This window comes from Rhinoraja longicauda, chromosome 28 (genome assembly GCF_053455715.1).
Source record: "Rhinoraja longicauda isolate Sanriku21f chromosome 28, sRhiLon1.1, whole genome shotgun sequence".
NCBI lineage: Eukaryota > Metazoa > Chordata > Chondrichthyes > Rajiformes > Arhynchobatidae > Rhinoraja > Rhinoraja longicauda.
The window spans coordinates 23,927,928-23,945,098 of NC_135980.1; positions in this window are offsets into that span (position 1 = coordinate 23,927,928).

Here is a 17,171-nt window from a genome sequence, read left to right on the forward strand (position 1 = left end):
GTAAATTGTCCCTAGTGAGTATAGGATAGTGTTAATGTGCGTGGATCGCTGGTCGGCGCGGACCCGGTGGGCCAAAAGGGTCTGTTTCCGCGCTGTATCTCTAAGTTTAAAAAAAAATTACGATGCTACTGAAAATCGAGTGAAATGGAAACTGAACAGTTTTACAAGTTGTGTGGCCTGAAAGTTCAGTTGTGGTTATTCAAACACTTCATGTGTTTCTTACCTGCACCTTCATTGGATGGAGGAACCTGTGGGAGAGTAGTTAATGTGAATAAATTTAGAAGAACAATGTTGGCACACAGGCTAAATATCAACAGAAAAGGCCTTAAACTGAAAAGCAAAAAGTAGAATCCATTGTCAATAAAAAACACACAGTGCTGAAAATGCCCAGGTATGTCAGCTTGCATGAATAGAGTTGTAGACTATGGAAGACAGACCCTCTGTCCCAACTTGACCATGCCAACCAAGATTCCACATTTGCACTAGTCCCTCCTGCCTGCGTTTGGCCTATATCCCTCTAAATCTGTCCTATCCATATACCTGTCCAAATTACCCTCAAGCCCTGATAACATACTCGTAAATCTTCTCTGCAGCTTAACAACATCCTTCTTATAGCAGGTTGACCACAACTGAACACAATATTCCAAATGCGGTCTCACTGACATCTATAACTGTAAAATCATCCTACCTTCTGTACACAACACACCGACTGATGTACTGAATGACCAATGTACTGAAAGTTTTCTTGATCACCCTATCTACCTGTGACACCACTTTCAAGGGACTATGTACCAGCATTTCTAGATCCCTCTGCTCTACAACACTCCCCAGGGCCCTGCCATTCACTAGGAAGGCCCTGCCCTAGTTTGACTTACCAAAATACAACACCTAGCATTTATCTGCATTAAACTCCATCGACCATTCCTCAGTCCACTTGCCCAACTGATCAAAGTCCTGTAATTTTTGGTAACCATCTTTGCTAACTGCAATACCACACACTTTCATATCATCTACGAACTTGCTAATCATGCCGACCTTATTCTCATCCAAATCATTGATATGAACCCCAAACAGCAATAGGCTCAGCACTATTCCTGAGGTACACCACTAGTCACATGCCTCCAGTCTGAAACATAACCTTCCACCATAACCTTCTGCTTCCTTCCGTGAAGCCCCAGCTCCCCTTGGATCCCATGCAATCTTACCTTTCAGAGCAGCCCACTGTGCAGAATCTTATCAAATGCCTTGTTGAGGTCCATATGGACGAGGTGAATTGCTTTGCTCTCAACAACCTTTCTGGATATCTCTTCAAAGAAAAACAGTTGATGTGTCTGTCCCTTGACCCTTATTTGGAGGTCACTATTTTTACTGACACAAAACTTTTCTCCCAGTATGCTGTTCCCTTTTTTCCTCTTTCCCTTCCACCTATATCCATCTCTCTGGCTTTACATTACACTCCTCTCCTTATCTGGCATCCTTTTCATCTCAGGCTATGTCCACCCACCTGCCTCTCAAACCCTCCATATCTGTATAATAATAATAATAATGCATTTATTATAATGCATGTATGAAGAAACTGCAGATGCTGGTTTACACAGAAGATAGACACAAAATGCTGAAGTAACTCAGCGGGACAGGCAACATCTCTGGATAGGAGTGAGTGATGTTTCGGGTCGAAACCCTTCAGACTGAGAGTCGGGAGAGGGAGATAGAAATAAGGAAGTGTAAAGTGTGCAAAGACGAGACATCAAAAGAGATAAAGTTCATGGTAGAATAGATCATTGTTGGCTAGGAGAAGATGACAACAAAGCAGAAATAAAATGGAATCGGGGACAGTCAGACTGGTCGGAGAACTGGGGAAGGGGGAGGGATGTAGAGAGAGGGAAAGCAGGGGTTACTTGAAGTTAGCGAATATTCATACCGCTGGGGTGTAAGCTGCCCCAGCGAAATATGAGGTGATGTTCCTCCAATTTGCGCTGGGTCTCACTGACAATGGAGGAGGCCCAGGACAATGTGGGAATGGGAGGGGGAGTTAAAGTATTTAGCAACCGCCAGATCAGGTAGGTTTTGGGGAACTGAGTGGATGTGTTCAGCGAAATGATCGCCGAGCCTGTGCTTGGTCTCATCAGTATATAGGAGTCCACACTTGGAACAGCGGATACAGTAGATGAGGTTGGAGGAGGTGCAAGTGAACCTCTGCCTCACCTGAAAAGACTGTCAGGGTCCTTGGGCGGAGTCGAGGGAGGAGGTATAGGGACATGGGTATCTCCTGTGGTTGCAGGGGAATGTACCTTGGTGAGACCAAGCGCAGGCTCGGCGATCGTTTCGCTAAACTCCGCTCAGTCCCCAGGTACTCCAAAGCTGGAGTAACTCAGCGGGTCAGGCAGCATCTCAGGAAAAGGAAAAGATGATGTTTCGGTCAAGAGCCTTCTACAGCTTCTTCAACTTTTTATGTCTGTCAATGGTATTTTATTTGCCACATGTACTGAGGTACAGTGAAATTCATCTCCTTATACGGTTCAGTACAAGTATCACACAGCTACTGTTTGTGAACTGCAAGTTCCCGCAATATTGTGATTGTGAGTGGGTGTTTTGCTGAACTCCCTGCCCCTTCGTATCTTTCTGTGACATCGTTTACAATCATCTAAGACACTTAAAACTTCACTTAAAAGATGGCACCTTTGACAGTGCAGCACTCCCTCCCTGGAGAAGCAGCCACATTTCATGTTGGGGTCTCTGAAGTGAAAAATGAAACCCATCACTTTCTTATTAAGAGACACGTGCAATGCGGGCAAAATATGAAACCATTCCGCCAACTCTTCAGAGGAATAAAGCCTCCCAATGGCCAGCACATTGATAATTAAGCGATTAAAGACAGTGTGAAAGTCAAATGAGTTGGGATATTTGGAGCTACTCGCTGATGTCATTTTCGAAACCATGAATCGGAAAGAAATTCTTTAACTACTTTAATGTCTTATTAATTGGAGAGAACTGGAAATTGATAATTACAGTTCATTTTTCTATATTAAGTGCTGAGACCCTCTATTCAAGGGGCACTCGTTTGAATTGCTTTGAAGTGACGTGTGGTCTCTGATTTAATGGTGGAGATCTATGAGTTGCCAGCTGTAATTAGATGCTGCAGATGTTAATTGCAGTGTCGGTGTAAGGATGAGTTAGTCATTCTGCTGCAGGTCACACGTAGGAATCTCCAGGGAAGTTATTGTCTTTCCCCCTTAGCACCGTAATACTTTATGATGCACTTCATAAATATGGATTGCTTTTAATCACACACATCGTGATGGCATGGAAATGGTGGGATATGAGCTTACCTATTGTGCTGAGTTAACAAGCTTGGTGATGCTGTAATAAGTAAATGTCAAACCAACACCTGCCTTGACCACGGGAAGGGTGGTTGAATTCAGAAGATGTAATTACTACTGAATGAACCTGCTGTGGAGGAACAAAGCTCTGTACTGTAATACAGATAAATGCCTGCATCCTTGTATTAAGCGTGAAATGATTTCTACTAAAAATTCCACCTACCTTTTTGCCAAAGGTCGTAAGAAGGATGGCCAATTCTCCAGCATTAAACAACGACCTTTAACAGACCCCTCGTGGCGTCTGTTACAGCAAACACAAAGTGCGAGAGTAATTCGGTGGGTCAGGCAGCATTTGAGGAGAAAATGGACAGGCAATGTTTAGAGTCGGGAGATAGACACAAAGTGCTGGAGTAATTCAGCAATATCTGTTTAAAAAAAAAGGATGGGTGACATTTCAGATTGGGTCCCTTCTTCAGGAGATGGCATCACTGACAATGCCTGTATTTATTTGCCATCCCTGATTATCCCAGTTTGCTGAGCCATTTCAAAGTGGATTTAAGAATCAACTTTATTGTTGTGGGCCTGGAGTTGCATAGAGGCCTAACTGGCTAAATCTACTCCCCTCCGATCTTCACCCTTGGAGAGGATTATTCAGGATAGGATTTACTCCCATTTGTTTTTTCGAGGATTCTTTGGGATAGGATTTACTTCCATTTGGAAGAGAATGGGTCAATTAGGGAGAGTCCGCATGGTTTTGTAGACAGCGGGTTGTTTCATACTAACTTGATCGAGTTTTTTGAGGAGGTGATGAGGGTAGAGTGGTGAATGTTGTCCACATGGATTTTAGTAAGGCATTTGATGAAGTCCCCCGTGGTAAACTGATCCAGAAGATTAAGATACAGGGGATTAACAGTGACTTGGTTGTATGGATTCAGAACTGGCTTACTGATAAAAGACAGATGATTATGATGGAAGGACTATATTCAGACTGGAGGTCTATAACCAGTGCAGTTCCATAGAGATCTTTGCTGGGACCTCTGCTGTTTGTGATATACATATAAATCACTTGGACATAAACATAGACGGGATGGCTGGTATGTTTGCAGATGACACCAGGTTTTCTGAGGTTGTGGACTGTGAGAAAGGTTGTTAAAGTATACAATGAGATATTGATCAGGTACAGATATGGGCAGAGAAAAGGCACATGGCGTAAATTTAGTCTGCAAGTGTGAGGTGTTGCACTTTGGGATGTTAAATATAAGGGGAAAATATACAATTAATCGTATGACTCAACAGCATTGATGTAGAGAGTGGTCTTGGAGTCCAAGTCCATGGCTCCCTGAAACACAAGTAGATAGAGTGGTAAAGAAGGCATATGATATGCTTGCTCTCATAGCAGTAAGTCATGATTCAGCTTTATAGGACATGGTAAGGCCAAGTCTCAATAAGAACATGATGCCAAGTTGAACCGATCTCCTCTGCTTGCATGTGGTCCATGTTTCTTCATTTCCTGCATATCCACGTGCCTATACAGAATCCTCTACAATGCTACGATCGTACCTACCTCCTGACAACGCGTTCCAGGCCCCCACCACTCTCTGTGTGAAAGATTTGCCCTGCACATCTCCTGTAAACTTTGGCCCTCTCATCTTAAGGCTATGCCCTCTAATTTTTGACATTTCCACCCTGGGGATAAAAATTCAAACTATCTGCCATATCAATGCTTCCCGTAATTTTATATGTTTCACTCAGGTCTACCCTCAACCTCCAATGTTCCAGAGAATACAATCCAAGTCTAATCTTTCCTATAACTAATACTTTCTAAACCAGGCAAGATTCAGGTAAACCTCTTATGCAGCTTTTCCAAAGCCTTTACTTCTTTCTTATTAAGGGGCGATCCAAACTATTCACAATACTCCAATCAGAGAAGCATGGGGACACTATCTACCCAAACCCTTAAAGGAAGGTGAACAAACCAATGGCTAACTAAACTCCTGGCATCACTGACATAATAGATGTTTAGAGTAGTCTGTGGTTCTGGTCACCAAGGTAGATACCAATCCAAAGTTTTTAATTGTGAGACCTTGACAATGTCAAAGTTGACCGGGCTAGATGCAAATTCTTTATTTAGTTCAATGTTGGATGATTTGCCTGATTTTGTTCTTGTTGTTTCTAGACATAGTTCTTTGCTATAACCAAGGGGCTTACGAGGCCACCTCAGAGGACATTTAGAAGTTAATTACATTGCTGTGAGCCACGCCAGGGAAGGACGGCAAGTTTGCCTCCCTTGACACATTAGCGAATCTGTTTGGCTTGATGGCCATTGCTGATATTATCCTTTTAATTAACTGCCTAAATTCCCCAGCTTCTGTAGAGAAATTTGAATGCATATCTCCAGATGCTGTACCCGCATCTCAAGTTGTTTATGCGGAAACTTCAGCCCCATGCTACCACTCCCACTGTTGGTAGAGTACCTGGAGCAATGTAAAGGTAATGACTTTCTACAGTGATCAGATTTTTAAAAATAATGTTCCCGCCTGGCTAACACTATTCCCAGGTTTGAGGGACTGGGAGTTTATTCCTGATTATGTCAAGTTATAAATTGCTAAATGCATTTGAACAATAATCACCGTTGTGCAAAAATAGAGCATAGAACGGTAGAGCACAGGAACAGACCCTTCGGACCACAATGTTTGTGCCAAACATGATGCCTCGATGAACTGATCTCACCTTCGGCACAAGACAATATCCCTCTATTCCCATTTAAGAAGCTTTTAGAGATTATAGTGTCATCTAAAAGCCTCTTAAATGCCACTATCATCTCTGCCTCCACCACCACCCCTGTCAATTTGTTCCAGGCCCTCACCACTCTCAGTGCAAAAAAAAATTGCCCCGCAATTCTACATTAAATTTACTTCCTCTCGCCTTTGAGCTATGCCCTCTAATTTTGGACATTTCCACCCTGGGGAAAAAGATTCTGACTCTCTACCCTATCTATGCCTCCCATCATTCTATATAATTCTATCAGGTCTACCCTCAACCTCCAGCGTTCCAGAGAAAACAATCCCAAGTCTATCCAACTTCTCCCTTGTAGCTGAAACCCACTAATCCATGCAGCATTCTGGTAAACCTCTGCACCCTCTGCAAAATCTCCACATCTTTCCTGTAATGGGACGACCAGAACTGCATGCAATACTCCAAATGAGTACAACATTGCTGTTGCAACTCATAGCAAAGAAAATGCTTGCTTTTTTTGCCATTCAGAATGTCCAAAACCTTCTTACAGCCAATTAAGTATATTTGATGTGTTGGCACCATTGTGATTTGCAAAACACAACAACCAATGTGTACATAGCAGGTTTCCACAAGCAGAAATGCACCTATAACTAGATTGCCTATTTTGTGATGTTGATTGAGTTGTAAATATTGTGTAGGAAAATAACTGCAGATGCTGGTTCATAGCGAAGGTATCACAAAATGCTGGAGTAACTCAGTGGATCAGGCAGCATCTCAGGAGAGAAGGAATGGGTGACGTTTCAGGTCGAGACCTTCTTCAGACTGAAGAAGGGTCTCGACACAAAATGTCACCCATTCCTTCTCTCCTGAGATGCTGCCTGACCCGCTGAGTTACTCCAGCATTTTGTGATACCTTCGAATTATAAATATTGGTCAGTACACAAGAAATGAATCCACTTTGAAGTAATGCCAAGATGTTTTACAACCACGTAAAGGGTAGGTCAAATCACATTTAACATGACATCCAAGGACAATATCTTCAACAGTACGTATAAGAAAATAACTGCAGATGCTGGTACAAATCGAAGGTATTTATTCACAAAGTGCTGGAGTAAATCAGCAGGTCGGGCAGCATCTCCCGAGATGCTGCCCGACCTGCTGAGTTACTCCAGCACTTTGTGAATAAATATCTTCAACAGCACAGTGCTTCCCTCAGTACTGCACTGGAGTATTAACCTAGATTTTGGGTCTAAGTCTCTGGTGGGAGATTTCCACTCACAACATTTGACACTCATGAATGTAAACATGGAAATTAACCTTCAACGTTCACTTTGCAATATCTTACTATCTGTGTGAGACTCTAGATAAAATAATGAAAGGTAACTTGTTCACAACAGATTTTACAGCTCAGATTTGAGGACTAAATCTGAAAAAGGTTGACAGATTCTTAACTGGTTGAGACGGCAGAGGTAAGGAGAGTATTAGAGCGTGAGAGAAAGGCTGTATGAGAGTATGGCTGTGTGAGAGAGACCGTGTGTGAGTGTGAGAAACAGCGAGAGTGAGTGTGTGTGAGAGAGTGGGAGAGAAAGACAGAGAGAGAGAGAGAGTGGGAGAAAAAGTAAAAAGTTGTCTTTGTATGTGCGTGAGAGAGAAAGAGAGAGAGAGCCTATATTTTGATGAGCAGCACAGAGGCTGTAGGTTCAAAGCCTTTGTTGCGATGATTAAATTAGCTACATGCTTTGACCTAGATAGAGTTAATGTTGATAAATTAGATCACGTAGAGTGCAATAGCTGTTAATTTTGACACCATCCTTCTTTATGCAAAGGACAGTATTAGTCTGAATTTCAACTGTAGTTTGTGCTCTGTGTTTAATTAAGGACTGGGGATTAAGGCTCAATGTCATTCGAAAATTGATGTAATTTTTAATGAGTTTACAAGACACGATATTTACACCAATATTTCTCATGGTGAAAATGTTAAAGGCTAGAGATCGTAGCTTGAAGGTGGGGGAGGCAAGGTTTAGCGGGCATATTTGTTTACATAGATGGTGGTAGTTGGCTGGAATGCGCTGATCGGGGTGGTGGTGGAGGCAGATACAATAGTGGCATTTAAGAAGCTTTTGGATAGGTACATGGATATGCAGGGAATGCGTGCAGTACGAGATTAGTTTAACTTGGTATCGTGTTCGGCATGGACATTGTGGGATGAAGGGCCTGGGCTTGTTCTATGTCTAAGGCAGGTTAGTGAGCGGAATTGGTGATGTAAATGCGAAAGCATAAAGACCTGGAAAAAAATAATAATTTGGGGATTTTTTTCAGCTTTTACTGCATTTATTTTAGATTTTCAGCGTCTGCGACGTTTTGCTTTTGTATCACTGTTGTTTATTGTTAGTGGATTATCATCTTGGAATCTATCTAACAGAGGCCTTCACCGACCGTGTACGACAGGTTAGGAATATGGTTCCAGCAGTCTTGAGTCCATTCTAAAAGCTTGGAAAAAAGTCACCAGGTCCACTCATCAGTGGAATTCTTCCATCAGTCCCATCATCTTCTCTTCCTCGAGCAAGAGAAGATATTAAAATGGAAGTTTAGTGTCAGTTAACCAGAAATAGAAAGTCCGTGGTGTAGGAAGGAACTGCAGTTGCTGGTTTAAACCGAAGATAGACACAAAAAGCTGGAGTAACTCAGCGGGACAGGCAGTATCTCTGGAGAGAAGGAATGGGTGACGTTTCTGGTCAAGACCCTTCTTCAGTTCTGGGTGCACATGTCCATGGCTCCCTGAAGGCAGCAGCACATAAGGTGATAGCTGATAAGGGGTGATAGATCAGGCAAATAATGATGTTATTTTCCTCTTAACGGATGTGTTGATAGGTAAGGCACAGGAGGGTGGTTTAAATCTAGTCCGCATTGCCTGAGAAATGGTGGTGGCACCTTACCTGCTAAGGTAGGTAAGGTGGAGATGAGGCATTCAGATTACTTGCCTTCGTTGGAGCACAAAATATAAGAGAAGGGAGGTTATGGTACAACTTTATACAATATTGATTTGGCTACATTTGGAGTACAGTGATCATTTCTAATCACCACGCGACGAACAATGTGACTGGAGGAAGTGCAGAGGAGATTATAGATATTACCTGCAATGGAACATTTTAGTCATGGGCAGAGACTGGAATTATTTAGCTTGTTTGTATTCAAGGTTGGTTTTCATTGTACCTGTACCTCACCGTACTTGTGCCTATGACAAACTCGACTTGACTCGAACAGAGAAGGCAGAGGGATGACCTGAATGAGACAAAATGAACAGGAGCAATTGATAACACAGACAGTGATTTACAATTTCCCTTAACAGAGATGCTTATAACCAGAGGGCATAAGTTTAAGGTAAACAGTAGAAGATATGAAAACTGCACAATGGCACAAAGGCAGAGCTCTCTGCCATTTCAAGAGAGAGTTAGATTTAGCTTCGGGCGATAGGAATCAACGGATATGGGGAAAAAGCAGGAACGGGGTACTGATTTTAGATGATCAGCCATGATCATATTGAATGGTGTTGCTGGCTCGAAGGGCCGAATGGCCTACTCCTGCACCTATTTTTCTATGTTTACATGTTTACATGTTTACAGCACCAGAGACCCGGGTTGAATCCTGACTACAGAGTTTATACACTGATCCGCCAGAACATTATGACCTGATGAGCCAAAACATTATGACCACCTGCCTAATATGCTGTTGGTCCTCCGTGTGCAGCCCCATACGCAGCAGGGTGCGATGCACTGTGTATTGTGACACATTCCTCCTGTGACCACTATTAAAGTTTTCTGTGACTTGTGCCACGGTAGACCTTCTGTCGGTTCGGACCAGACGGGATAGGCTTCGTTGCCCTTGCGCATCGATGAGACTTGGGCACCGGTTTGTGGTTTGTCCCTCCTTGGACCACTGTCTGGACGATGGTGTGAAAATGGAAGGATTGGTGGAGATGGACTTTCACTATACTAGGTATTTAGATGAGCACTTGACGTGCTATGGTATGGAAGGGTTGTGTGCTGAAAAATGGGGCAGGTACAGATACGTACAAATGGCCTATTTCTGTGCTGCCTGAGTCTAACATTCTCTCCACCATTTAGAGAGGTGGAAACAGGTGCCCACCTGGTGCACATCGACCATCAAACATCCATCCACACTAATTCTATGTTATCCCACTTTCACATCCACTCCCAACACACTAGCAACAATTTACAGAGGTCAATTAGCCTACAACCCTGCACTTCTTTGAGATATGGGAGGAAACCAGAGCACCAGGAGGAAACCCACGCGGTCACATGGAGAACGTGCAAACTCCACACAGACAGCACCCGATCGAACCCAAGTCTCTGATGCAGTGTGGCAACAGCTCTTCCAGCTGTGGCTACTGTGCCACCCTTATTTATTTTTTGTTTCTGACCCACCCCAATAAAAATAAATTCTTGCAACACCCAAGGCAAATGCTGACCCTTCAAATCAATAATCTGTAATAAGAGGAGAAAATGCACATCGGTGACGAGGGAAATAGTGAGTGCTTCAGATTGCTGACCTTTCCCCAGCACTGAATCAATAACCTGCTATTTATCTCTCAGCACTAATAAATATTCAATTAATGAAATGACATTACAGGATGGTTGTGTAGATTTATCAGAGATTCTCATAATCTTGGATGAGATAGAGCCGGTTTATAACATAAACTGTCAATACTCTCTGGCATATTTTACCACATGGTAACCTGCTTCTGACTGCCATGCAGTTGATAGCATGGCTCGTTGGGTCATACCTTGACTTGCAGTTAGATTGGAATTCGAGACCCACTCTGGAGATTTAAGCTAAAGATGCTGGCTAATACCTCCAGGCAGTTCAGGGAGAACTGGGACACAAGAGTCTGCAGATGCTGGAATCTTGAGCAAAACCCAAACTGCGGGAGGAATTCCGTGCGTTCACGCACCCCTTTTAAAATTGTTCAATCTCTCATTCGTACCAGTTACATCTCAGACGATTTCACCACATTTATCCAGTTTGCTTTATGTAGGATCTTCCTAGACTTAAATTAGATTTAAAGACTATTTTAGTCTTCCTAGACTTAAAATAGTTATCTGTATAGTAGCAGGTTGCACTTCCAGGAAATTTCATGCTTTGTAATGTGAAGGATCTTTCATAAAGAAAAGTTGTTCCTCCTGTATGTGATCCTGGTGTTTTCATGCACATTGCAACCTCTGGTCACTGGGGCAGCAAGGAAGCTGAGCAGTGAGTATCCGTCTTTTTCCAGTTCAGTGATTTCTGCCCATCTGCCCATGCTATCTGCTGGCCTTCAGTTCCCTCTGTTTTGTTCGTTGCAGCCCTGTACCTTGAGGGGACAACTCAGGTCACAGAGATCTCCTTTAAGCTCTGAGATTTGGGTTCAGTCTAACCCAATTCAGACTGCTGCACTGAAATAGCGTTTTTCCACGAGTGGTAGTTCTACTCAATAACCAAAGTCTGTCGTTTCTTTTTTGCTCTGGTTTATTTTCACACACATGTTTAGGCCGTTATGTTGTATCCTTATTGTTTTGATGTGTTTATGCTTTATTCTTAATTGTTAACTGTATGTTTGTGTTGTCATTTGTGAGCGGAGCACCAAGGCACATTCCTTGTATATTCCTTGAATGAATGAATAAGTTTATTGGCCAACTATGTGGCCAATAAACTTGGCCACATACTTGGCCAATAAACTTATTCATTCATTCATTCATTCATTCAAAGTCACATATCTCAAATAATCCTAAATAAAATTAGTTTGAATGGCTCGTTTCTAATAGAAATGAGTTCACAATATAATAACTGGAATCATTAGGACTAAAATATCAAAGAAGCCATATGTGTTTGTCTTTCTAATCATTATTGTTTTACATAGAGGTCCTTACCCCCCTCTCCAATGTCCTGATTCAAATCCAATGACCTTAATCAAATTGCTTTGTTCGTGAAGCGGACAACTGGAATTACACTGGAATTTAGAAGGATAAGAGGGGATCTTATCGAAACATATAAGATTATTAAGGGGTTGGACATGTTAGAGGCAGGAAACATGTTCCCAATGTTGGGGGAGTCCAGAACCAGGGGCCACAGTTTGAGAATAAGGGGTGGACCATTTAGAACTGAGATGAGGAAAAACTTTTCAGTCAGAGAGTTGTAAATCTGTGGAATTCTCTGCTTCAGAAGGCAGTGGAGGCCAGTTCTCTGAATGCATTCAAGAGAGAGCTAGATAGAGCTCTTAAGGATAGCGGAGTCAGGGGGTATGGGGAGAAGGCAGGAACGGGGTACGGATTGAGAATGATCAGGCATGATCACATTGAATGGTGGTGCTGGCTCGAAGGGCCGAATGGCCTCCTCCTGCACCTATTGTCTATTGTCTATTGAAGCGATGAAAATTTCCTCCTAAAATTCCCATAAAATCCTTGTTGCCTTTAAGGATAACATTTGTATTGTTAAAACCTCTGAGAAGCAACCCCATTTGCCCCTGTCCCTCTCCAATCCACACCCACAACCTAATGAGGATCAGGAATGGAGATACAAGGAACTGCAGATGCTGGAATTTTGAGCAAGACACGGTGCTGAAGGAACACAATGGGTCAGGCAGCATCTGGGGAGGGAATAGAGGGACAGCGATTCGGGTTGGAATCCAAAGAAGATCCCAAAGAAGGGCCCCGACCAGAAATATCACCAGTCCATTCCCTCCCCAGTTACTGCCTGACCCACTGAGTTCCTCCAGCACTTTGTGTCTTGCTCATGCATCAGAAATAACTAGGGCCACCATGTCAGGATTGCACCCCATTGTGTATGTATATAACCTTGACGAAGGGTCTTGACCCGAAACGTCACCCATTCCTTCTCTCCTGAGATGCTGCCTGACCTGCTGAGTTACTCCAGCATTTTGTGAATAAATACCTTCGATTTGTACCAGCATCTGCAGTTATTTTCTTACACTTGATAATTAAGTTAGTTAGGGCGGCACGGTGGCGCAGTGGTAGAGTTGCTGCCTTACAGCGAATGCAGCGCCGGAGACTCAGGTTCGATCCTGACTACGGGTGCAGTCTGTACGGAGTTTGTACGTTCTCCCCGTGACCTGTGACCTGCGTGGGTTTTCTCCAAGATCTTTGGTTTCCTCCCACACTCCAAAGACGTACAAGTATGTAGGTTAATTGGCTGGGCAAATGTAAAAATTGTCCCTAGTGTTAATGTGCGGGGATCGCTGGGCGGCGCGGACCCGGTGGGCCGAAGGGCCTGTTTCTGCATTGTATCTCTAAATCTCTCTAAATCTAAAAATGTAATTGCCTTTGGAATTTGTGCTTGTGGAGTCATTTCTGTCTAGTCACTGCAAAAATGCCACAGCACCACGCACAAGGGTTTATCCATGAGGATAAAATCACTACAATTCACCTTCTTTGGGGAAAAAAAGACAGAGATAATCAAAAGTCAGTTCAAGTCATTGCCTGATCCAGCCTTATCCATGTTCCTCTCCTCCAGGTCCAAGTGTTTATGGTGTCTGGTCACAAAACCACACAGTTGGATTCCTGTTTGTAAACTCTGAGTGTTTTTAAGGCATTCTGCCATTTGCGATTAATGATGATGTCATCTCATTTATGTGGCAGAACGGATGGAATTTCACAAATGTTAAATTTCATCCTCTAATCATTACAGTGGTCTACAAAATCTACTGAAAATGTCAGTTAGTTATTAATGTTTCTTATTGATATTTCATAATTACACTACGATCAAGAAAGGTTAAATTAAACTTTTCTTATCCTATCACTGAGTCCAGAGTTTGAAGATGGGTCTCGACCCGAAACATCACCTATCTATGTTCTCCAGAGATGCTGCCTGACCTACTCCAAAGTTACTCCAGCACTTTGTGTCCTACTGGGTCCAGAAACATTGATTTTAAAATTGTAAATGTTGTTTAGTTGGTACTCAGAGCAAAATGCTGATATTCAGCCAAACAGGTGGACATAGATGTAAGAAAATAACTGCAGATGCTGGTACAAATTGAAGGTATTTATTCACAAAATGCTGGAGTAACTCAGCAGGTCAGGCAGCATCTCAGGAGAGAAGGAATGGGTGACGTTTCGGGTCGAGACCCTTCTTCAGATGAAGAAGGGTCTCGACCCAAAACGTCACCCATTCCTTCTCAGGTGGACATAGATGCTCGACATGAGCCTTGTCCCACCCCTGATCTCATATGATCCTTCTGACCCTTTCTACTCTATTAATTTTCCACTTAGATGTATTTCTGCCGTTTACCCCTAATTATAATCAGGGATTAATATTTATCAATTTTATCACGCCTTGATCTTTTCCCCAATGTCTTACAAACTCAAAAGGTGCTGTGTCTTCATTCAAGCCAATGAAAAGAGAGAGGGAGTACAGCTATTTATACAAAGGTTTTGAGCATTTCTGTGACACTCCAAGCCTTGCACACATACACACCAGATGTCACACCTCATATAAAGCAGCCAAATCATTATCAACCAACCAGAAAAATGTTATTTCTTGCTGCTTCCCCTTTGCTGCTGAGGTAACCTAAGGTGGTGAGACAACAAAGTGAGTAGCTTCCATCTGCCAGTCTAGACAGCCTAACAGCAACCCCAAAAGTTGCTAGTAGCATCGCCAGTCCTCTCCTTAAAGGTAATACTTGCATTGATTTCTCACTTGCAAGGAACGATTGAGCAGTGGCATTATGTTGCATATATTGGGCGGCACAGTGGTGCAGCAGGTACAATTACTGCCTCGTACCACCAGAGACCGCGTTGGACCCTCACTACGGGTGCTGGCTGCCTATGGTTTGTGCGTTCTCCCTGTGACCGTGGGAGAACGTGGGTTCCCTCCAGTTTCCCCCCACATCCCAAAGATGTGCGGATTTGTAGGTTGACCGGCCTCTGTAAATTGCCCCTGAGGGTATAGGGGGTGGATGAGAAAGTGGGATGTCAGACAACTAGTGTGAATGGGTGGGATCGATGGTTGTCATGGACCTGGTGTGCCGAAGGGTCTGTTTTCATGCTGCAGTAGAGCATCTCTAAATTAAACTAAGTTGCTTTAGCAATGTAAGACAAGAATTCTGTGCTTGCATCTGAATTTAAGAAGCAATAACACCCCCCCCCCCCCCACCTAAGTCCCCTTCCTCTTGTCCCAATTCCACCCGTGTCACCATGCTTAGCTATACAATTACCAAACACACTGGGCCCACAGCAATCCAATGTGTGCATCCACCATCACAGTTTCAAGACAACTAAGAGTGAATAATCAATGTAAGATCATTGACCTGAGATATTTAATCTGTTTCTCCCGCCTCTGTTGCTGTCAATTGTGCCGGACTCTCTCCCACATTTTCTGTCTTTATTTCACATTTTCAGTAACTGCACGATGTTATTTTTGAGCACTGGCCAATAAATTGTTCCTTGCCAACATCACATGCTGGAGAGCAGCGGAGAACTTGATCGGGAAGGAGGTGAAAAAAAGAATCTTGAAACAAGTAAAGAAAAGTTGGATTAAAAAAAATATACTGATCGAGCAGCCAAAATTAATATGTAAGACATTCCTTGGAAAATCACTGCTTTGTATTCTCATTACAATTACGGACTATCCCACAGCATATTATATATACAGTACATACATATATGGAAAGTATAAGAAAATAACTGCAGATGCTGGTACAAATCGAAGGTATTTATTCACAAAATGCTGGAGTAACTCAGCAGGTCAGGCAGCATCTCAGGAGAGAAGGAATGGGTGACGTTTCGGGTCGAGACCCTTTCAAATGGGTATATATATATATATATATTTTTTAAAAAATATTTATATTTCCATTTGTTGTAGCTGGACTCTGCTGGTAAGGCAGACATGGATTATGCTTGAGTCTGACGGAACCTTCCACAGATACTGCCTGACCCGCTGAGTTCCTCCAGTACTGTGTGTTTTCTTACTTATTCCTTGAACCGACGACCTACCTGCCAGCCCATTTCTGCAAGCAGTTAAAAATGGTCCACATCTGTGCGTCCAGAGTCTCACGCTTTAACACACTGTGGAAGGACGCCATATGTCCACGAAGAGCAAAACCAACTGTAGATGCTGAAAATCTGAAATAAAAACAGAATATGCTGGAAGTACGCAGTCAGGCAGCATCCGAGGAGAGGAACCTCTGAGGTGAGGAGCGGAGGTAGTGTACGGGGTGAGTTCATATTTCAGCTCACTGATACTCTCTGCACAGCTGATGCCCGACCTGCTGAATATCTCTGGCATATTCCAGCCATTTCTCACATAAACCTGTCGTACAAATCTGTACAATGTAGAAACAAAGAACCGCAAATGCTGGTTTATACCAAAGTGCTGGAGTAACAGCGGGCAGCACAGTGACGCTACGGTAGAGTTGCCGCCTTGCAGCACCAGAGACCCGGGTTGGATCCTGACTACGGAGTGTGGACGTTCTCCCCGTGACCGCGTGGGTTTTCTTCGGGTGCTCCGGTTTTCCCCCACACTCGGAAGACGTACAGGTTTTTAAGTTAATTGGCGTTGGTCCATAGTGTGTGGAGGTTGGTGATCGCTGGTCGGCGCGGACTCGGTGGGCCGAAGGGCCTGTTTCCGCGCAGTATCTTTAAAGTATAACAGTAAAGTCCAATGAAGAGTCCCGACCCCATTCCTTCTCTCCCGAGATGCTGCCTGACCTGCTGAGTTACTCCAGCATTTTGTGAATACGTCGCCTACCCATGTTCTCCAGAGATTGGACTGGATAGCATGCAACAAAAAGCTTTTCACTGTACACGTAAGAATAATAAACTGGACTACCTGAACTACCTGACCCCCGCTGAGTTACTCCAGCACTTTGTGTCATTTTTATGTAAACCGGCATCTGCAGTTCCATGTTTCCACTTTGGTAGAAATTTGTTAAAATCGGAACATTAATTGTGTAGTGTTATTGATCACTTTTAATTATTCCATTCAATATTTCCAGTGATGTCCAGTAATTAATCTTTGTGAACTGTCCATACTTCCAACATTTCCAACTCCGATACTATGTAGTAGACTTGTTCTTTGCTGCGCCCACTATATTTTGTTGCCTTC